This window comes from Dendrobates tinctorius, unplaced genomic scaffold (genome assembly GCF_039654945.1).
Source record: "Dendrobates tinctorius isolate UK_male_01 unplaced genomic scaffold, ASM3965494v1 ptg000079l, whole genome shotgun sequence".
NCBI classification, from domain to species: Eukaryota; Metazoa; Chordata; class Amphibia; order Anura; family Dendrobatidae; genus Dendrobates; species Dendrobates tinctorius.
In genome coordinates this window covers 22953107-22977937 of record NW_027361747.1, presented here as the reverse complement: position 1 = coordinate 22977937, position 24831 = coordinate 22953107, and the positions used below count along the sequence as shown (strand labels likewise).

General features: G+C 42.9%; 1 protein-coding gene across 4 annotated transcripts in view; it reads left to right on the top strand.

Annotated features, from left to right (window-relative positions):
* The window catches only part of SGCZ (sarcoglycan zeta), a 1731118-nt gene that overhangs the window by 1255807 nt on the left and 450480 nt on the right, over positions 1–24831 (top strand). The window lies entirely within an intron of this gene.

The following is a 24831-nucleotide window of genomic DNA, read 5'->3' as shown; positions in this document are numbered from 1 at the left end:
TACACGAGAGGAGTTGCCACCTTTTGGACAAATGTCTGAACCTATGCAATGTGATAGAGTTTTGTCTAGGGCGCAACGTCAGGAGTTTAGAAGGCATAATAAGCTGTGTTTTTTCTGTGGAGACGTCTCTCATACTATTTCTGTCTGTCCAAAATGAGAGAAATGTTTTGCACACACATTTGCTGTGGGCAGTATGCAACCTAAGTTTTTTTGGCAATTACTCTGATCTGCTCCTTATCCACATTTTCCACGAAGGCTTTCGTGGATTCAGGAGCAGCATTGAATCTGATGGATTTGGACTATGCTAAACGTTGTGGTTTTTCCATGACACCTCTGCGGATGCCTATTCCTTTGAGGGGTATTGATGCTACTACTTTGGCCGAGAATAAACCTCAGTTTTGAACCCAGGTGACGATGCAGGTTGCCCCAGACCACCAAGAAAATTGTAAATTTTTGGTGCTGCATGATACTATTGTTCTGGGTTTTCCTTGGTTGCAAACTCATAATCCAGTTTTGGATTGGAAATCTGGGTCTGTGGTGAGTTGGGGTTGTCAGTGTCTTCTTAGGGACGCTCCTGTTTTCTCCACCTCTCCTCAGTCTCATGATATTCCTGATTATCTAGCCGATTTTTCTGATGTATTTAGTGAGAGCAAGTCTGCGTCTTTTGCCTCCTCATAGGAGTTATGACTGTGCAATTGAGTTGATGCCTGGGTGTAAATTTCCCAAGGGTCGGCTTTTCAACTCATCAGTACCCGAACATGATGCTATGTGATTCTATATTAAGGAATCATTGGAGAAGGGTCATATTAGACCATCCTTGTCACCTTTATGTGCTGGTTTTTTTGTGACCAAGAAAGATGGTTCATTAAGACCGTGTATTGATTATCGTTCCCTTAACATGATGACGGTTAAATATCAGTACCTGTTACCTCTGATGTCTGATTTATTCTCCAGAGTTAAGAGTGCCTGCTGGTTTACTAAGCTTGACCTCAGGGGGGCGTATAATCTTATTCGCATCCAGCACGGGGTATGAATGGAAGACGGCGTTTAATACTCCGGAGGGACATTTTGAGTACCTGGTGATGCCTTTTGGGCTCACTAATGCCCCTTCTGTCTTGCAGTCCTTTATGAATAATATTTTCCGTGACTTTGTGGATAAGTTTTTGATCATCTATCTGGATGATATTTTGATCTTTTCTAGTGATTGGGATTCTCATGTGGAAGACGTCCGGACTGTGTTCTGGATTTTGAGGGAGAATTCCCTGTTTGTTAAGGGATCGAAATGCCTCTTTGGTGTACAGAGGATTTCATTTTTGGGATTTATCTTATCTCCATCGACTATTGAAATGGACCCGGCCAAGGTACATGCCATTTATGATTGGGTTCAGCCTACTTCTTTGAAGGCCCTCCAGAAGTTTTTGGGTTTTGCTAATTTCTATTGTAAATTTATAGGTAATTTTTCTGGTATTGTCAAACCACTGACTGATCTGACCAAGAAGGGCGCTGATGTGCTGAATTGGTCTCCTGAGACTATCTCAGCATTTCAGGAGCTTAAGCAGAGATTTACTTCAGCTCCAGTTTTACGGCAACCTGATGTCTCACTTCCATTTCAGGTGGAGGTAGATGCTTCTGAGATTGGTGCAGGAGCTGTTTTGTTCCAAAAAGACCCTGTGACTTCAAAGATGAATCCCTGTGCCTTCTTTTCTCGAAAGTTCTCCCCATCTGAACCCAACTATGACGTGGGGAATCAGGAATTGTTGGCCATGAAGTTGGCATTTGAGGAGTGGAGACATTGGTTGGAGGGAGCTAGACATCAAGTTGTGGTCCTCACCGATCACAAGAATTTGATTTATCTGGAGTCGGCCAAATGCTTGAATCCTAGACAGGCTAGATGGGCCTTGTTTTCACGTGTTTTAATTTTGTGGTCTCTTTTCTTCCGGGCACTAAGAATGTTAAGGCAGACGCCCTTTCTAGGAGTTTCTTTGCCAATTCTCTTAGTGTGACCGAGCCTACTACCATCCTAGGTGAGGAGGTAGTTCTTTCTGCCATTTTGCCCAATTTGATTCGCGCCCTGGAGGAATTTCAGGAGGATAAACCTGAGCGTTGCCCTATGGGAAAATTGTATGTTCCTGACCAGAGGAGAAAGAGAGTGATGTCTGAAATTCATTGCTCCGCATTGGCTGGTCATCCATGTATTTTTGGTACCAGAGATTTGGTGAGTCGGTCCTTTTGGTGGCCTGCCTTATCTCATGACGTCAGGAATTTTGTACAGTCCTGTGGGACTTGTTCTCGGTCTAAACCCTGTTCTCTTTCTAGTGGGTTGCTGATGCCCTTGCCGGTGCCCAAGAGGCCATGGACCCATATCTCAATGGATTTTATTTCTGATCTTCCTGTCTCTCAGAGAATGACTGTTATCTGGGTGATTTGTGATAGATTTTCGAAGATGGTCCATCTTCTACCACTCCCAAAGTTGCCATCTTCTGCTGAGTTGGTGCCCTTGTTTTTACAACAGGTGGTTCGGTTACATGGGATTCCTGAGAACATTGTGTCCGACAGAGGAGTCCAGTTTGTTTCCAGATTCTGAAAAGGCTTTTGTTCCAATCTGGGAATGCAGTTATCCTTCTCCTCCGCGTTTCATCCCCAGACCAATGGGCAGACTGAGAGAACAAACCAGACCTTGGAGTCTTATTTGAGATGTTTTATATCTGCTGATCAAGATGATTGGGTCGCATTTTTGCCCTTGGCCGAATTCGCACTGATCAATAGAGCTAGTTCTGCCACTTTGATGTCACCCTTTTTCTGTAATTTTGGGTTTCATCCTCGATTCTCTTCAGGGCAAGTGGAATCTTCGCCCTGCCCAGGTGTGGACACGGTGGTTAAGAGAATGCAGCAGATATGGGACCAAGTGGTGGATAAGTTGTCACTCTCTCAGGAAAAGGCCCAGCGAATTTCCAACCGGCATAGGACATTGGTCCTCAGTTTAAAGTGGGTGATATGGTTTGGTTGTCGTCTAAGAATATTCCTATGAAGGTTGCATCCCCTAAATTTAAGCCAAGATTTATTGGTCCTTATAAGATTTTGGAAATTCTTAATCCTGTTTCACTTCGATTGGCTCTTCGAGTTACGTTCAAGATCCATAATGTATTTCACAAATCTCTGTTGAAGAGGTTTGTTGAGCCAGTGGTTCCTATGGCAGCACCTCCTGAACCTGTGTTGGTCGAAGGCAATGTGGAATATGAGGTAGAGAAAATATTGGATTCTCGTTTGGTTTGATGGAGACTCCAGTATTTGGTCAAATGGAAGGGTTATGGTCAGGAGGATAATTCTTGGGTCTCTGCCTCCGATATTCATGCCAATAGATTGGTTCGTGCTTTTCAACGGGCCCATCCTGATCGGCCTGGTGGCGTGCATGAGGGTTCGGTGACCCCTCCTCAAGGGGGGGTACTGTTGTGAGTTCATTCTCTGGTTCCCCTTCTGAACTCCCTCTTGTGGTGTTGGGAGGTGGTGCGGCATGTTTGATCAGTGGAGATCTGCCACCTAAGGATGATGATTGGATCTTGGGATTCTCAGATTGGATTTAAGACAGCTGACGCCCTATTTAGTTGCTAGTGATTCCTTCTGGTTTGTCAGCTCTTGGTTTTCAGCTCTGTTCCAGTCATCTAAAGCTAAGTTTTTCTGCTAATGTTCACACTTGATTTTGTTGGTCTATTCAGTTTTTTGGTGTGGTCAGCCAGCCCCTGCTGGGGGCTGAGCTGAATTTCCACTCTTATTTGTCAGTATTTTGCCAATTGGTTTTTTGTCCCTTACTAGTTTGGTCTCTTTTTGCTCTGTCTCAGAATATTTCAGAGTGCTGATATAGTGGGAGAAGTCTAGTGACTTCAGGGTAAATTTTGCTATCAGAAGTGTTGGACAATATTTTTGTAGTGTTTTTTGCAGGTTGCAGACAGTATCTTTCCTTTCCTTTCCTGTCTAGTTAGTTTGGGCCCCATCATTTGCTCAGCCTATTTTCCTGCCTGTGTTTGTACCTTCATCTTGTTTCTATTCCTTTGGGGTCTGATCTGGGGCAGTTAGTTTTCCCTTTTCTTGCTTTAGGCTCATGTAGTTCTCCGGCCGTGACGAGGCGTCTAGGAACATCGTAGGCAAGCTCCACGGCTACTGATAGTTGTGTGGTAAGATCAGGGTTCTGCAATCTGCATAGTTACCAACCTCTCTGGTTTTCTGGGGCTTAGCTTGTTTTGCTTTTTTTCTCCTCGGTGACCCATTCATAACAGCCTGCCTTCTGCTGTCCACATTATTCCACTGAAAATGGAGTTTAGTGCCCTACACAAAACAGTAGTCCAAACATTTCCTTCTGCCTGCTACCAAGCATACACCAGGCCATTTTCCCTGTCCACATTAGTCCAGTGAAAAAGGCAGTTAGTTCACTATGCAAAGTAGTAGTCCAAACATTTCCTATTGCCTGATGCCAAGCACACACCAGGCCATTGTTCCCTGCTGTTTTTGTGACCACAGCATGCCTTCTGCTGTCCACATTAGTCCACTGAAAAAGGTGTTTAGTGCCCTATGCAAAGCAATAGTCCAAACATTTCCTACTGTCTGCTACCAAGCACGCACCAGCAGCGTCAGACTGGAACACCTTGGGCCCACCAGAGAAAATCATTCTTGGAGCCCACTATGTAGCTACATAGAGATAAATGCAAGACCACCAATTGTGTGGTAAAACACACTAATATCAGGGTATAGTATAAGGTAGTACAAATCTTAATTATGTAGCAGGAGTTGGGGTTGCCTCCCTCATAGAATATAAAGCAGCCCCCTCATATAGTATAATGCAGCCTCCTCATAGAATATAATGTAGCCTCCTCATAGAATATCATGCAGCCCCCTCATAGAGTATAATGCAGCCATCTCATAGAATATAGCCCTCTCATAGGGTATAATGCTGCCCCTCATAGGGTATAATGCTGCCCCCCTCATAGGGTATAATGCACCCCCTCATAGGGTATAATGCTATATAGATATAGAGTTAAATAGATATAGATAGAAAGATAGATGTAGAAATAGATAGTAGATAGATATAGAAATAGATAGTAGATAAAGGATAGATAGATAGATAGATATAGATAATAGATAGAGATAGATATAAAGATAGATATAGATAGAAATATAGAGATAGATCAATAGAGAGATAGATAGAAAATAGATAATGGATAGATAGATAGATATAGAGATAGATAGCTATAGATAGAAATATAGATATAGAAATAGATAGATATATAGAGATAGATAATAGATAGAGATAGATAATAGATAGAGATCTAGAGATATAGTAATAATAATAATAATAATAATAATAATAATAATAATAATAATAATAATAATATAGAGATATATAGATAGATATAGAGCTATATAGATAGATATAGAGATAGATAGATATAGATAGATATAAATAAAAATAGATATAGAGATAGATATAGAGATAGATAGATATAGAGATAGATATAGATAGATATAGAGATAGATAAAGATATAGATAGATGTAGAGATAATAGATAGATATATATATAGAGATAGATAGATATAGAGATAGATATATAAATAGATAGATATAGAATTAGATAGATATAGACAGAAAGAAAGATATAGAGATAGAGCAATAAAGATAGATATAGAGATAGATATAGAGATAATAGATAGATTATAGAGAGATATAGAGATAATAGATCAATGTAGAGATAGATAGAGAGATATAGAGATAATAGATAGATACTAGCTGAAGAGCCCGGCGCTGCCCGGGCATAGTAAGTGACTGTAGTTAGTTATCGCAAATTATAATTATCTTCCATCCCATAGTCCTGTGCCCATATACCCATCATACATATCCATGATCCCATAGGCCCGTGCCCATATACCTATCATACATATCCTCCATCCCATAGTTGAGTGCCCATATACCCATTACACATCCTCCATCCCATAGTCCCATGCCCATATACCCATCACAGATTCTCCATCCTATAGTCCCATGCCCATATAGCCATCATACATATTCGTCATCCCATAGTCGAGTGCCCATATACTCATCACACATAATTTATCTCATAGTCCCATGCCCATATACCCATCATACATATCCTCCATCCCATAGTCCCATGCCCATATACCCATCATACATATCCACTATCCCATAGGCCCGTGCCCATATACCCATCATACATATCCTCCATCCCATAGTCGAGTGCCCATATACCCATCACAAATCCTCCATCCCATAGTCCCATGCCCATATACCCATCATACATATCCGCCATCCCATAGTCGAGTGCCCATATACCCATCATACATATTTGCCATCCCATAGTCGAGTGCCCATATACCCATCACACATCCTTCATCTCACAGTCCCATGCCCATATACCCATCATACATATCCTCCATCCCATAGTCCCGTGCCCATATTCCCATCATACATATCTGCCATCCCATAGTCCCATGCCCATATACCCATCACACATCCTCCATCCCATAGTCAACCATTATGACATCATAATGAGCGGTGGGGCTTGATACACACACACTTTTTCCCCATTATGTAGATATGGGCAAAATTGTTTGGTGAATTGGAACGCGCAGGGTTAAAATTTCGCCTCAAAACATAGCGTAGGACACTCTCAGGGTCCAGACGTGTGACTGTGCCAGATTTTGTGGCTGTAGCTGCGACGGTGCAGATGCCAATCCCGGACATACACACATACATATATACATACACACACTTGAGCTTTATATATTAGATAGAGATAGATATAGAGGTAGATAGACATAGAGATAGATAGAGATAGATAGATAGATAGATACATATAGAGATAATAGATAGATATAGAGATAGATATAGAGATAGATAGAGATAGATAGATATAGAGATATAGAGTTAGTTAGATAGATATAGATAGAAAGATAGATATAGAGATAGAGCGATAGATAGATATAGAGAGAGATAGAGATAGATAGATAGAGATAGATAGATAGGTACAGTAGATAGATATATAGATAGATAGACATAGAGATAGATAGAGATAGATATATAGATAGATAGATAGGTAGATAGAAAGGTAGATAAATAGATAGAGAGATAGATAGATATAGAGATAATAGATAGATATAGAGATAGATGTAGAGATAGATAGATATAGAGATAGATATAGATAGATATAGAGAGAAAGATAGATATAGAGATAGATATAGAGATAGATAGATATAGATAGATATAGAGATAAATATAGATAGAAAGATAGATATAGAGAGAGCGATAGATAGAAAGAGAGAGTTAGATATAGAGATAGAGAAAGATAGATATAGAGATAGATAGAGAGATAGGGAGATAGATAACGGATGGATGGATAGATAGATAGATATAGAGTTAGATATAGATAGATAAAGAGTTAGATATAGATAGATATAGAGATAGATATAGATAGATATAGAGATAGATAGATATAGATAGATATAGAGATAGATAGATATAGATAGATATAGAGATAGATAGATATAGACAGATATAGATAGATGTAGATAGATATAGAGATAGATAGATAGATATAGATAGATAGATATAGAGAGAGATAGATATAGAGATAGAGCGATAGATATAGAGAGATAGAGATAGATATAGAGATAGATAGATAGATATATAAAATAGATAGAGATAGATAGATAGATAAAGATTGATAGATATAGAGATAGATAAAGATAGATCGATATATAGATAATAGAGATATATAGAGAGAGAGATAGATAGATAGATATAGAGATAGATATCTAGATAGATATCTAGATAGATAGAGAGAGAGAGAGACAGATAGAGAGATAGAGATATAAAAAAAAACAAGCCACAATACTCACCTCTCCTCCTCGCTCCAACGCTGATTCCGGCAACCGGCTTCAGTGTCAGGAGCTGCCCCCTCTGTCAGACACACAGCGGGTGCGCGATGGCTGCGAGTCAGGAGCAGATGGGACTGAGGGCGGCGCCGGCCCTGATTTACAGATGCAGAGCAGCTTACTGGGCTGGGGGCGGGGCCTCTGGGGGTGGAGACTGTGAAATGATATTCACTGCTTCGCAGTGAAAATTCATTTCTCTTTCGCAGTGGGGACAGGGGCTCCTGCCTCCTGTCACCCGCTGCTGCTCCACTGGCAGGGGCCCCCATAGCAGCTGCATGGTGTGCAACACACCACTGGCTGGGGGCCCCTGGAGCAGCGGGGGCCCTAGGCAACTGCTGGCCCTGTATGCCAGCAGGTGCCAGGGCCCACCGGAGAATCCTCCGGTTCTCTGGTGGGCCAGTCCGACACTGAGCACTGTCCACATTAGTCCACTTAAAAAGGCGTTTCGTGCCCTATGCAAAGCAGTAGTCCAAACATTTCTTATGTCTGCTACCAAGCATGCACTAGGCCATTTTCCCCACTGTTTTTGTGGTCACAGCCTGCCTTCTGCTGTCCACATTAGTCCTCTGATAAAGGTGTTTAGTGCCCTATGCAAAGCGGTAGTCCAAACATTTCTTACTGCCTGCTACCAAGCACGCACCAAGCCATTTTCCCCACTGTTTTTGTGGTCACAGCCTGCCTGCTGCTGTCCACATTAGTCCACTTAAAAAGGAGTTTAGTTACCCTATGCAAAGCAGTAGTCCAAACATTATCAGAGCTGTGGCAAGCTTTAAAACAACAGACCGCTCAGTGGCTCTCCCAGCTGCATCTCCAACCCCATCTGGTCATCTGCGATAATGCAGCCTGACTGAATCTATGCCTCTTGATCACCCCCTGTAGTGCCTTAATCCCCAAGGCATTTCTGTCAGGTCTGGGAAGCCTGAAAATCACCCCAACCTGTCTGAATACTCCTGGACATAAGGAGGGGGCTGGGGCTGTTCAAGTCAGACCGTTTGGTGATGATCGTGTGAAGATGGCACGGTAATAATAATAATAATAATAATAATTTTTATTTATATAGCGCCAACATATTCCGCAGCACTTTACAATTAAGCGGGGACATGTACAGACAATAAATTCAATACAAGTTAAGACAATTCAAACAATGACATTAGGAGTGAGGTCCCTGCTCGCAAGCTTACAATCTACAAGGAAATGGGGGGACACAGTAGGTGAGAAATGCTTGTTAATTCAGGTCTGGCAATTATAATAGGGATTTTCATATAAAGCTGCATGATCCGGTCATCAGCCCGTGTGTTTAAGTGCAATAGACAAGTATCAAGTGCAGTTATGTGCATGAAGGGTGTGGAGACAGATGAATAGTAGGGTGCAGATTCAGAATAATATTTGGAAGTAGGGAACAGGGCAAAGTTAGCTTGCTGAGTAGTTGATGTGGTAGGCTTGTTTGAAGAGATGGGTTTTCAAAGCGCGCTTGAATAGGTCAGGGCTAGGTATCAGTCTGATCGTCTGGGGAAGTGCATTCCAGAGAGCTGGAGCAGCACGAGAGAAGTCTTGGAGACGGAGGTGCGAGGTTCGGATTACGGGGGATGTTAGTCTTAGGTCATTTGTAGAACGGAGGGCACGTGTAGGGCGATAGACAGAGATGAGAGAGGAGATATAAGGCGGTGCAGAACAGTGGAGAGCTTTATGGGTGAGAGAGATGAGTTTATACTGGACCCTGTAGCGAATAGGTAGCCAGTGTAATGACTGGCATAAGATGGAGGCATCGGTGAAGCGGCTGGACAGAAATATGACCCTGGCTGCCGCATTCAAGATGGATTGGAGAGGAGAAAGTTTGGTAAGAGGGAGACCGATCAGAAGAGAGTTGCAGTAGTCCAGACGAGAATGAATAAGAGCGACAGTAAGAGTCTTAGCAGTTTCAAAGGTGAGAAAAGGTCGGATTCTGGAGATGTTTTTAAGATGCAGGTGACAAGAGCGACTGAGTGATCGGATGTACGGAGTAAAGGAAAGTTCAGTGTCGAATATGACCCCAAGACAGCGGGCATGCTGCTTGGGAGTTATGGTTGAACCCTCCAGGGTTATTTCGATGTTAGGTAGAGTGAGGTTAGTAGAGGGGAGAAACACAAGAAGTTCAGTTTTAGAGAGATTTAGTTTCAGATAGAGGGAGGACATGATGCTAGAGACAGCAGACAGACAATCCTTGGTATTTTGAATTAGGGTAGGGGTGATGTCAGGGGAAGAAGTGTATAATTGGGTGTCATCAGCATAGAGATGATACTGGAACCCAAATCTGCTGATTGTTTGTCCAATAGGGGCAGTGTATAAAGAGAAGAGGAGGGGGCCTAGGACTGAGCCCTGCGGGACCCCGATAGTAAGGGGACGAGAAGAGGAAGAGGAGCCGGAAAAAGATACAGTGAAGGAGCGGTCAGAGAGGTAGGAGGAGAACCAGGAGAGGGCTGTGTCCTTGAGGCCTATAGAGCGGAGCATAGTGAGGAGGAGCTGGTGATCCACAGTGTCAAATGCGGCAGAGAGATCCAGGAGAATCAGCACGGTAGGGAGAAGGGGAAGCCTATGGACCCATTTTATCCTCTGTCTGCTGGATTTTTGGACTCTCCTTGAACATTCATCCTGTTACTGAACTGCATTCATGTTCTGGACTATTATATCCTCAGTGTGGTGGATTGTTTATGGACCTTTTAGTTTTGCCTATAATAAAGGTCTTGGGATTGTTCACACTTCCCTCGCTCTGTTGATTGTGTGATATCGAAGGATCCCTTGACATGCACCAAACTCGTGAGCGGTGATCAGGTTATTATTTTCCCGCTGCTGTGTCACTTGAAACAATCACTGCATAATCTCAAAGAGGAAGCTTTGAGTGCCCAGCATGTTAGTATGGAGCCAGATTTCACAATGGGTGATACTACCCAACACAGCCAATATTCTGAGGCAGCATTTGGGTGATGAGGAGGATGATGAAGAGGATGAGGAGGGAGAGGACTTGTTTTTCTGTGATACCGAGGGGCTCCTAATGCTTCAAAGGGGACAACCAACCCAAGTTTCATGTCTGTGCAGCCTGAATGGGCTGGACAGGAGGAGGTGGAGGAGGAAAAGTAGGCGAATCGGCATGAGGAGAGCATGGGTACTGTTCCTACTGTTGGGGACACAGAGAATTTGCCTTTTTGCAGCTTGGCGCACATGGCAAAGTTCATGTGTAAGTGTTTATGGCAAGACCCTTGCGTCATACACATTTTATCCAGCAACCAATATTGGTTGGCCACCAAGGGATAATGGGAAGAGACACGAACACCAGTTCCAACAGAGGTGGGGTCAAAATGTGCACAAATTGGGCAATTTTCAATAAACCAGCACAACAGCAAGGGCTATCTGTGCCTGTAGAAGTGCTAAGGAGGGAGAAGTTTCCGAGCATGGTCAAGGGGTACTTAAGTGACCATACGTGCATCTTTTCTGATGCTTCAGTTCCCTTTAATTATTCCGTATCCAAGCTGAACATTTGGCCTGACCTCTCCATATACGCCTTAGAAGTGTTGGCCTGCCCGGCTGCTAGTGTGATGTCAGAGAGTGTTTTCAGTTCCGCTGGGTCAATCATCACTGATAGGTGCAGACGCCTCTCCACAGAAAATGCAGATAGACTTACTCTGATTAAATTCAACTAGGACTGGATATGTCCTCAGTTACAGCAAGTCAATCTAAATTAACCAAAAATGCTGATTCATGCTACTGCTGTTAACGTCAACCCCTTCCCATAAAAAAGTGTTTCCTTCGTGCGTCAACAATGACTCAGCCCATAGAGCTAATTTTTACAAACCCTATGCACACTGTGCAGTGGACAAACCAGGACAGTGTTCCTACTCCAGCATAACTATTATTTGTGATTGAAGGCCCTTGGGATGGTGGCTTCCTGCGTCAACCATGACTCAGCCCATAGGGCTAATTTTTACAAACTCTATGCACATTGTGCAGTGGACAAATCTTGAATGCAGAGTCAGAAATGCATTGAGGCATATTCTCCAGGCTCTTTCCAATCTGTTTCATCACTTTACCATCCATTTCAACCTTTTCCTCAGGCCCCCAGACCCCTTTGTAGAGTCTAGCAGAAAATTACTCGCATTTCAAATTGACTTGCATTGCACTCGCTATTCGGAATGAATACGAGATTTTAACAAAGTACTCATTATGAGTATAGCGATTACGAATCAGTTATACTGATTAAAATGATACCTTGGTTGATGAAATCCATCTTGAAGTTTTTGTTTAATCTTTATTTGTAGTTATCAGTTAACGAGATTATCGTGCTCTGGGGCGAGACTGTGGGTGGGGCTTTATGTGGTGCTCTGCTTACATATTCATCTGCATGGCTTATGACAGGCCACTGATCCCTCAGTGACCTGCCCCTTATTTTACATACTGAATATAATAGGTTTTGGAAAAAAAATCACATTCAAAATCTGTGCTATAAAGAGTGTATTGTTTCTTAGAAATAAATGCAGAGATGTATGGTAGTTTCAGGCAGCTTTACATTTAAAATGAGGTTTGTTAATTAAAATTTGTTAATCTTTAAAGGTAACCTGTCATGTAAAATAAATGCCCTGGGCAGCTTCAAAATGCTACTAACCTGCAGATAGAGGGTAAATATGCAGGTTAAAAACATTTTGAAGCTGCCTGGGGCCCAAACTGTGAGCTCTGCTGCTGAGAGGAGATTAACTTTATCCTTCCCCGCAGCATCAGGCTTTCAGTCACAGGGATTGTCCAGCATAGCTTCAGTCACTCCACAGTGCATAGTGAGCGGTGGGTGCAATCGCTCCCCAACACTGACTGATAGCTTGCTCAGTTCTAGAGTCGGCTGTAATTCAATACCATAGTGTGCAGTTACACCCGCATCTCACTATGCACTTGTCAGTGACTATACCCTCGATGGCCAACCCCTATAATTGGAAGACCAAGGCTGCAAGCAGGACTAAATTTCATTTCCTCCAGGCACTGATGCTCTCAGTGTGGGTGCTGGGCAGCTTCAGAACGCTATTACCCTGCAGATTAAAGGCCCCATCTCACATAGCGAGATCGTTAGCGAGATCGCTGAAGCATCACCGATTTTGTGACGCAACAGCGACCTTGCCAGCGATCTCTCTACGTGTGACACATAGCGGCGACCAGGCCCCCGCTGCAATGTCGCTGATCATGCTCGAATGTCCTGGGCCATTTTTTGATCGCTGGTGTCCCGCTTGCCAGCGTGCATCGCTGTGTTTGACACCGACGAGCGACCTTGTTAGCGACTCAGAAATCATGGACGCAGGCAGGAATCGTCAGAATCACTGCTGTGTGACAAAGTCCCAATGACCGCCGAGGTCATTATACGGATCGCTGGATCGCTGCTGCGTTGTTGGGTAAATCTGCCTGTTTGACGGCTTACTAGCGACCATGTAGCGACGCACCAGCGATCCTTACCAGGTCGTATCGTTGTCAGGATCGTTGGTGCGTCGCTTAGTGTAACGGTACCCTAACTCCATGTCAGCAATATAATATTGTTTTTTACATGACAGATTCCCTTTATCATTTGTTTACTATATTAAGTGAATTAAAATTAGGTTTATAAAGTTTTGAAACACTTTTTTCCATCTTGTTTATGTGCAAGATATGGAAATTTATGACTTATCTAAATTAAAAATATCATTGGAGGTTTATTAAGCAAGCAAAAGCAATGTTCCGTATATGAAGTTGAGGTAATCATCGTGAGTTATTAATATTTAATCCTGCTAATCAGAAGGTAGTTATTCAATAATCTATAATTGTATGGCTTTAAATAACTCCTTCCTCCAAAAAATATAATTAGGTGCTTGGATTATATTAATATCTTTGATATGAATTCTGTCTTGTATTTTGCAGCGATTTTGGGCATTCCTAATTTGGAATAAAGTAGTCTTACAAATGCCTTGGAAATTGCCATGGAAACTGTCATTTCACACATGAAACACAAAATTTAACAATAGCACAAACATTCAATCATTCTATAAGGGATTACTTCACCAAAATTTTTACTATTTTTACTGTTGTAAGAACAGAGAACATGAAACAATTTTTGAAACCACTTCCCAAGATATGATGTATGTGTACGTCTTAGCGTGAAAGGTGTTCCTGTAAAATGATGTTTTATAAATAAGCCATTTTATGCAGTCCACCTTGTCCTAATCTCATCCATTTTATGGATCAGACTTGGCCATTAAGATCTATGAGGAACTGTGAGGCTTACATGAAACTAGGAAGACAGGCTTTGTACTTCAGACTGCCATGCTAGGTTTGCATATTTTGATCTGATACACTTTTAAGAGTTAATGGAAAAACAAGTTCAGACCACACTTACTTCATTAAAAAGTAAAATGAGAAAAAACTGATGCAATTAAGAAGCAACTAGGATACAAATAGGATGACATGATACAACTTGTCTGCATTAGAGGTAGAGTATCCTGTAATACATAAGTAACATAGGTTATTACAACTGCAATCAGAAAAGTGAAACTTGAATTCTCTAGCGTAATTTAGCTAAGCTAAAAAGTAAAAAAAAGTTTTAAAAAAATGGTAGAAATGTAACAAGACCCTCACAAAATAAAAGTATGAAAAAATAGAAAAAAAACTGTTTCACCATTAAAAATGCATTTATATTGTAAAAACAGAAATAAACAAAAGAAGGACACATACTTGACAGCACCACATATGGAACACACCAAACTATAAAAATGTCACATTAAGGCCACAAGCACACATTGAATATTTAGTGATTTGTATTATAAGACATAATCAGGAGTAATAATCTTAATAATAATCTTTATTATTATATAGCGCTAACGTATTCCGCAGCGCTTTACAGTTTGCACACATTATCATCGCTGTCCCCGATGGGGCTCACAATCTATATTCCCTATCAGCATGTCTTTGGAGTGTGGGAGGAAACCGGAGTGCCCAGAGGAAACCCACACAAACACGGGGAGAGCATACAAACTCCTTGCAGATGTTGTCCTTGATGGGATTCGAACTAAGGACTCCAGCGCTAACCACTGAGCCACCGTGCTGCCCTAAGTAGAGCAATCAGAGGAAAAGTATAATAGAAACTCCTACACCACTTCTGTATATTTGTCACCATGGTTTTGGCTTGCAAATACTGATGTGAAATACTGACCAAAATAGTGTTATGTGCATGTGGCCTAAAGGTACGCTCACACTACTAATATAAAAATTCATATCTTTGTCCGTCTTTGTCAAATGTTCCTTGTTCTTTTTGCGTGCCTGCATGTGACTTTGCAGAGAACTGGTGGAGGAAAATCCTCGCTTGCACACCGTACACTTGAAAGGTTTTCTGGAGCTGTGCGTTTTCAGATGAATTTTAAGGTGGTCACTCCGAGAAAAGGCTGCTTCACATTCGTGGCAGTGATAATTTTTATCCCTGGTGTGCAGTTTGATGTGGCGATCCCTACTTCTCTTGTGCTTAAACAGTACGTGCATTTAAAGGGAAGTTTGTCACTGTGGATCTGTTCGTGCCTTTTCAGGTAGCTCAGGCGACTGAAAGACTTGTTACAAAACTGGCAGGAATACGGCAACCCAGATCCCCCTTCCGCTTCTCCTATGCCGAGATCACACCCATCCCCTATCATCTGAGTGGGTGATGCAACATCTTTGCTGGAGGGAGATGAAGCCACCCAGGAGAATTGTGGGTCGTCATCACCATCTTGGGTGGGTTCTTCCAAGTGGGTTAATAAGCTGTGCACTCCTCAGTCCCAATCTCAGCCAGGAGAGTGAGACAATTTTTTCTCACTTGTCTGCCATGTGCTATTCGTGTGTGATGCGTTTTTTTTTTTTTACAGGAACAGCTATTAATCTTTTGCAGGACCGTTTATATTTTCCTGTGCCACAGAATTGTAATGTATCCATAAAAGTTGGATGCCATTCCGATGGTCCGTGTGGCACACAATTCTTTTCTCGCACTGTACCGATTACGAAGTGAAATTGCAGCATTCTCATGCCAAATGCAGCTGAGAAAAAATATGCAGATCTGCACTGCCTCACTGAATAACATTGGTTCAAATGCAATCCGATATTTTATTAGATTACACTAGTCCAAATTACACGCTAGCGTGAGCGAGCCCTAGTGCAGTTTTTTCCATCATACTAATGCAGTAGACTTAAAAACGGTCAAGAAGTTTTATGTAAAAGTTAAAAAATAATAGTATCACTGAAAAGATAATTTGGTCCCATGAAACAAAGTATTACTCGGTTTTTTCAATAAAAAAATAAAAAAGTCATAACTCTCAAAATATGATGAAAAAGACAATATTTTTTGTAAAAAATGTTTAGTGTGAAATAATAGGAAAACATAAAGTAAAATATTATTTTGATATCATGGTAATTGCACAAACCTAAAGAATGAAGCTCTCTTTTGATGTTTACTATATAGTGAAAGTTGTAAAAAAAACTATTCATGAATTGATGTTCTTTTTTAATTCTTTCTTACAAATATCAAAATAGAAAGTGATGAAAAAATGTTATATATTCCAAAATGGTATAGGTAAAAACTCATTCTTAAAAGAAAAACGAGAAAAATAAAAAAGTTATAACTCTCAAAATGAGGCAATGCAAAAAAAGTATATATCATTGGAAGCAAAACATTTTGTGTGTAAAACTAACAAATCATAAAAAATTAGACAAATCTGATATTGCTGTAATCGTACTGACTCATGAGTTATTCTTGTCTCATCACTTTTGCCTCAAAGTGATAGTATATAAAAAAAACCCTATTCTAAACCGCTGTTTATATGAGAGCTTGTTTTTTAGTGGGATGAGTTGAAGTTTTGTATGATACTATACATTTCACCATATAATATATTGGAAAACAGGGTGAGTGTCACGCTACAGCTGTGCAGGTAACGGCAACCTCCATTAGATGGCAATGGAGTAGAAGGATGGTAACAAATCAGCAAGAACAGACCTGCAATGCTGCAGCGAAGCTACCACCAGGTGGCAGTAGAATAGTCAAACAAGCTGAGTCAAAACCTAGAACGACATGCAGTACAAAAGGAAAAAAACAAGCACAGAGTCAGTGGAGAGCCAAAGGGTCAATACCAGACAAAGACAGAAGTACCAGGGACCAGAGACAATGTCAAGTCAGAGTCAAAGCTGAGTAACATAAGGAAATCCAAAAGCAATCAGGAAACACTAAGACGGAATGGGCAGAGAGGGGGGAACAGACACGGGCAAGGTCAGTAAGCACAGCAGGACAAATCAGGGTACTACCAGAGTCAGATACTCATGCCGTAGGCAGAAAATATAACTGACATGGCCTGCAGGATGCAGCAGGAAGAAATAGCAGACCTGAACCCAAAACGAGGCCAGGCAAAGTAAACCCTTGACATGATCAGTCCGGAAAAGGGGAAGACAGGACTCAAAACCCGGACTGGAACATGACAGTACCCTCCTCTCAGGGGGGTCACTGGACCCCCAGGTTTTCCTTGATAACATGCATGAGACGCCAAAACAAGACGATCAGCATGGACAAATCGTGCCGGAACCCCAGATCACTCCTCAGGACCATAACCCATCCAATAAACCAAGTACTGAAGCGAACTGCGAACCCTCTGAGAATCGACAATCCGCTCAATTTCATACTCAGTCAGACCAATCACAGAGACAGGGGGCGGAGGGGATGGAGACCCAGCAGAGGAAGGTACACATGGCTTAAGAAGGGACTTATAGAATACATTTGGGATCCGAAGAGATGGAGGTAAGCGTAAGCAGAAGGCAACTGTATTGACAACCTCAATGATCTCGTATGGACCAATAAACTTAGGACCCAGCTTAACAGATGGAACCTTCAGATGTACGTTCCTGGTAGATAACCACACCTTGTCTCCCACCAGCAACTCAGGACTCACAGATCGTCGCTTATCAGCAAAATGTTTTTGTTTGCCCTCAGCCACCCAATTTTCTTTTAAATCTCCCTCCACACCTCCTCTAACCGTTGAAACACTGAATCTGCCCCTGAACACCGCCTGGAAAATTCACCAAAATGGGGGTGAAAACCATAATTACAGAAAAACGGAGAAGTACCAGTGGACTGATTAATTGGATACGAATTCGGCCACCGACAGTGAGGAGCACCAATCATCTTGCCGATATGTGGCAAGACACCGCAAAATTTGTTCAAGTGACTGATTGGTTCTCTTGGTCTGCCCATTGGTTTCAGGATGGTAGGCCAAAGAGAAGGTGAAATCAATACCTAGTCTCTTACATAAAGCCCTCCAGAACTTGGACACAAATTGTATCCCTCTATCAGACACAAAATTCAGAGGCATACCATGCAACACGCTCAATAAATGACTTGGATAAAGTTTCCGCAGTCCTGCCAATGGTACAAAATGCGCTTGTTTACTAAATCTGTCCACCACTACCCAGACCACAGTGTTGCCATTGGACAAATGAGTCCAAGGTCTATCCAGAAATTGCAATGGAACCAATTCCCTGGCCGGCCGGTTATTGGAGCTTTTAGCACAGGCACATGTATCATAAGCAGAAACAAACCTGGCGATGTCAGAAGACATGAAGGACCACCAGAACAGTCTAGCCAAAGCTCTCCATGTAGCCGAGACCCTTGGATGCCCACTGAGAGCAGAGTCATGAAACTCCCGGAGAACCCTAAACCAATAATGAACAGGGACAAAGAGCTTATTCTCAGGAAATGATGGAGGAGCAAGAGACTGAGCCTCATGAATCTCCCGCTCCAACTCGGAGGACATCCCAGCAATGACCATCCCATGCTGAAGAATGGAGGAAGGAGCTTCGCGGGGTGATACCGGATCCAAACTGCGAGACAAGGCATTTGCCTTGATATTCTTGGAACCAAGCCGAAAGTGTTGGATAAACGGAACCGTGAAAAAAAGAGACCATCTCGACTGCCTAGGAGTTAAGCATTTAGCTGACTCAATGTAGGACAGGGTCTTGTGATCCATAATCACCGTAATCTGATGAACAGCCCCCTCCAAAAAGTGCCTCCATTCTTCAAAAGTCAGTTTTATGGCTAATAACTCTCGATTCCTGACATAATTTCTCTCGGCAGAAGAAAATTTTTTGGAGAAAAATGCACAGGGTCTCAAGTTAGTCAAAGTGGTAGGTCCCTGTGATAACACTGCCCCCCACTCCCACCTCCGTTGCGTCTACCTCAACAATGAATGGTCAGACAGATTGGGCTGGACCAACACAGGAGAAGACATAAAACATTTTTTCATCTAAGCAAATGCTGCAACTGCCAGGACTGACCAGTTTTTAAGATCAGCCCCCTTACTAGTGAGATCAGTGAGAGGCTTGACCACCTGAGAAAACCATTAAGTAAATCTCGAGTAATAATTAGCAAACCCCAAAAAGTGCTGAAGACTAGGGATGAGCGAGTATATGCGCAAATATTCGGTACTCTGCGAGGATTTAACTACTAGCCTTGCAATATTCAGATGTCCCACCCAGCATGCTAGCCACAGTAATGCCGCAGCCATCTTGGTTATGGCATTACTATTATTGGCTGGCCGCGCAGCATCATAGATCAGTCATAGCCTATGACTCCTAGCATCTATATAAGCCTGCCATTTTCTGCACATTGCATCCAGAACACAGCTAGTGCTAGTGTAGGGGGAGTGTGAGCAGCTGCTAGGGAGAGTTGTGCTTTTGCAAATCGTGCATAAATCATCTCAAACACACAAAAGCTCTTATGGAGCTACCTGGAGTATTTTAGCAGTAGGTGACTAGTTTAGGGAGACAGGCAGGAGTGTTACAGTACATACATAGTACCTCAATATCTCAGCTCTTCTGAGAGCTGAAAGTAGTGACAGTTTTCAAAGCTATTTTTGGGGTCCCATTTATCCCTGTAGGACAATTTTTTTGCCCATGCGGTGCTGTTTGTACACTGAATAGCATGGTACTGCACAACTGAGACACAGCCAGCACCGCTGTCTTCTGTGGTTACTGGTGAGCTAAATCTCCAGCTTTAACCTCAGGCCAATTTTTTTGTCCTTGTGGTGCTGGTTGTAAAACACAAAGCAGTATTAGGCTATAGTGCTACCTTCCACAAAGCACGAACTGCTCCTTGTTCCCCAATATCTGCATCTGAACATCTGCAACTATGACTAGTGTTGAGCATTCCGATACCGCAAATATCGAGTATCGGCCGATATTCGCGGTATCGGAATTCCGATACTGAGTTACGATACTTTTTGCATATCGAATACCGGAATCGGAAGTTCCCATAATGCTTTGAGCCAGTATGATTTGATTCAGCCAATGAGGAATCCTCAGTAGTGTGGGCACATCCTGTTAGGCATGTAGGCATGTTAATTAATGGCATGGCTGTGATTGGCTGCTGAAATGATGACATGATGTACTATAAAAGCCACCGCCGCCATTTAGGGTTCACTCTGCTGTGAATTCAGTTAGGGACAGGCTGCTGTTCAAGACTCTGAGGGACAGTTAGAAATAGCAATTTGCTATATAATATTGTGCTTTACCCAGGCTACATTATCAATCACTGTAGCTTTCTTTTGCCTTGCAGCGCTGTTCACAGCTGTCTGCAAGGTCTGTGCGAGTGCAGCTCATGCTGTAGTGTGTCCTGCAGCCACCTCTGGTTGTAGGCCGCTCAGCGTGTGGCACTGCCTCATACACATTTTTGTTTTATTGCTGCTCATTTTTCATTAATTCTCCTATTAGTGTGCATCCATCCGTATCCATCTACATTGGTTGCAAACACTATAGGAGTAGACAGCAGAGCCTTTCTGCAGCCTTTCAGTGCTAGTGCCCAGTTCTCTGCACTGTTCACAGCTGTCTGTGAGGTCTCTGTGTGTGAGTGCAGCTCTCATTGTAGTGTGTTCTGCAGCCATCTCTGGTTGTAGTCCGCTCAGCATGCATCACTGCCTCATACATAGTCCTTTTTTTGTTTTATTGCAGCTCATTTTTCCTGATTTTTTTCTCCTATTAGTGTGCTTCCATCCGTATCCATCTACATTGGTTGGTTGCAAACACTATATAGGAGTAGATAGAGGAACCTTTTTGCTGGCTTGTGCCCTGCAGCCGCAGCCAGATTAGTATTAGCCTATTTTTTGGAGCCTCATCTATTGCATTGTAGGTTACCTTCCTGTATTTTAATAGCTCCAAAAAGTTTGTGATATTATCGCTTTCACATCTTTGGTCAAATCCTTTTTGTTTTTTTGAAAAAAAAACACGTAAATAAAGTTCACCAAACACACCACTTGACAGTTGTGCAGGCCACATTAGCTCATATTAAAGTGTAGTCCACACACTTTATAAACTTGGTGTTTCTTATACCTGTTAGCAGCTGTTCAGGAATAAGCACACTAAGCCCCCCTTTGTACTTTTCTGCCTATCTTTATCAGTCTACCAATATGAAGAAGGCAGGGAGTAAGGCACGTGGTTGTGGGCGTGGTGTTTCAGCAGGGAGAGGACGTGGGGATTCTGTGTCTGCTGCGGGCACCAGTGACTCAGCATCCCCCAGTTTTACCAGGGAACAGTCCTTTATGCGCAGCTTTGTAGGACCTCTGCGTACCACACTGCTGCGCGACAAACAAATTGAAGCCGTTGTTGGATGGATGGCAGCTAACGCATCGACTTCAATTACTTCCACATCCTCTCAGGGTCAGAGCACTGAAGAGCAACCATCTGTCTCTTCACCACCTGCCAAATTGCCCAGACAGTCAGAGAGCCCTGGACAGGAGCCATCTCTACTTCTGTTCTCTGAATCTGTTGGCTTGGAAAGAGGGGGCCAGCCAAGCAGCATTCTAGAATGTGAAGAAGAGGGAGTATGCAGTGATGCGCAACTGCTTTGTCCCTCTGAATCTGAAGAGGCGGGTGGGCCAGTGCCTATGGTCAGCACACCTCAGTACGCATCAGATGATGAGACTCAGGTGCCACTTTCTGGTGCGTACTGTGCTGGTGAGACTACCCAGGAGAAGCAGGTGTTTGAAGAGGGGAGTGTAGATAATGAGGTCCTTGACCCATCATGGCATGAGGAACAGGAAGGTGGTGGGAGCAGCTCTGAGGAAGAGATTCCCCGAACGGCCAAAACAGAAGGGAGAGGGAGGGGGCAGACTTGGTTGCCTGTAGCCTCCACTTCGGCACCCATTAGGAGCATTCCTCTTCCAAAACCCAAAACGGGCGCTCCCAGGACTTGCAGTGCGTGATCCTTTTTTGACAGAGTTGCAGATGACATTTGCTTTGTAAAATGCAAGCTGTGTAATCATAAAGTCAAAAGAGGGAAAAGTGTCAGCAACCTGAATACCACAAATATGTGGAAACATGTGCGGACCAAGCACGTGGTGAAGTTACAAGACACACTGAAGACGTAGGCCAACCTACAGCACCACCTACCACCTCTTCAGCTCGTGTTGTAGCCTCTTCCTCCAGCTCACACACAGCTGGTTCGGCTTCCTCACAGGATCGCCATGGAAGAACCTCTGGCACTGTTGTCCAGAGACCCAGTGCCATTCCACCCACAGCAGCACGTTCCCTGTCATCCTCACACCCCCAGGCCACTCTACAGCCATCGGTAGCACAGGCATGGGAGAAAAGGCGGCCATACTCGGCAAACCATCCCTGAGCACAGGCTCTGAATGCTGGCATTGCAAAACTACTGGCCCTTGAAATGCTCTCATTCAGGCTGGTGGAGACTGACACCTTCCGTAACTTCATGGCATTGGCAGTCCCACAATACACCATGCCCAGCCGCTTTTATTTCAGCAGGCAAGCCGTCCCTGCCCTGCAAAAGCATGTGAAGGGTAAAATTAAACATGCACTACTAAACGCCGTCAGTAGCAAGGTCCACCTGGCCACCGATGCGTGGACCAGTAACCATGGACAGGGCGATACCTTTCCCTCACCGCCCATTGAGTCAATGTTGTGAAGCCGGGTATAGATCTTGAGAGTGGCGCTGTACTTGTTCTGCCAACTCCAAGGATAGCAGGAATGCAGTCTGTACACATTGACTCCTCCTCATACTCCAGTTCCTCTGAATCAGCTTTGCAGGAGCCTGTTACGACTGATATGAGCACAGCTGTGGCCAAACGTCAACAGGCCGTACTGAAATTAATTTCTTTGGGGAATCGAAGCCACACAGTGCAGGAGCTCTGGAATGCCATCAAGCAGGAGAGCGACGTGTGGTTTGTGCCAGCGAATCTCCAGCCAGGCTTGGTAGTGCGTAACAATGGCCAAAATCTGGTGGCAGCTCTGGGCCTAGGCAACCTCACTCACATCCCATGTCTGGCACATGTGCTCAACTTGGTCGTGCAGAGCTTTCTGAGGGACTATCCAGATCTTGATGCACTGCTGCACAAGGTCCGCATAGAGTGCGCTCACTTGCAGTGTTCCAGCATGGCAAGATCGCGCATTGCAGCTCTGCAGCGCCGATTCTGCCTTCCAGAACACCGCATCATATTTGACCTACCCACTAGGTGGAATTCAATGTTACATATGTTGGAGCGGTTGTGTGAGCAGCAGGCAGCAGAAATGGAGTACCAGCTGCATCAGGCGCAGCAGCTCTTGGATACCCGCTGTTTACCTTGGAAACCGGCGTACACGCTGGTTTCCAAGGTAAACATCGGGTACCTAAGAGCCGTGCGACTCCTGGATACCCGCTGTTTACCTTGGAAACCAGCGTGTACACCGGTTTCCAAGGTAAACAGCGGGTATCCATGACCCGCTTCTCCTGGATACCCGATGTATGCAATAGAAACCAGCATCCAGCGTTGCTGATCCCTGGTCTCTTGCTGCCACATGCAGCGATGCGTGCTGGCCAGCGGGAGACTAGCGATCGAAAAATGGCCCAGGCCGATCGAAGACGATCAGCGATAACCGGCAGTGGGGCCGATCGCTGATCCCCGTCACACACAGCGAGATCGCCTTTACTGTTTGTAATCCATCTCTTCTATCCTGATGGCTCCTGCTGTGGTTTTACAGAACCCGGCAGATGAATTACTTACTTTTCTTGTATCTATCTCTCTATGCAATATAAATACATATATACATATATACATATATATGTGTGTGTATATGTGTGTGTGTGTGTCACTGATATATACATCTATTATGTGTGTATATATCTATTCTATCTATTTTATTCTAACCTGTCACTCTGTGACTATGTACGTAGCAGATCATTTGCCGGCTTTTAATCTATTTAACCATTTATCAAATATATATCTATAAATATATATATACAGTATATGTGTGTGTGTGTTTTGAAGAATATTTCATTTGAAAATGATGTGTAAATTACAGAATTGCTGTCCTGAGATGTCACATCTTTCATTGGAGGACAGATCATGTTTATGCATAACACTGATAGTCTATTAACTTCAATGGGCACAATGTAATGCTTCACTTACCTTGTGGTGGCAATGCAGGGAAATTGAACATTTGTTTCTGAATTCATTAGCATAATAAATCTGGGGATATAATGATAACCTGGAATCAAATTATAGGATCAAATTTTGGGTAACCAATTTAATAAAATAAAATTGAGAAAAGTGGTCAATCTCTCTAATGCCAATCTTCAAAGATATACAATACATTTAGTGGTTCCTTTTTTAATTTATCCTATAAATATGCCAATGTTTATAAACTTATAATTAGGTTTAACATTCTAAACATTTCTAAACATTTTACTGCAAAAACTAATCTCTCAAATGTAAAAACTCCACAGGACTAATGATTAACTTTCTGCTGACTCTTGTGAAAATAATTTTACAGATTACATGCTGATCAACTGAACTCTCTCTTATTTATCCCCTACTGTTATTGTGTAAGCAAAACAGAAGACATTGTACAGTACAACAAAAGTAA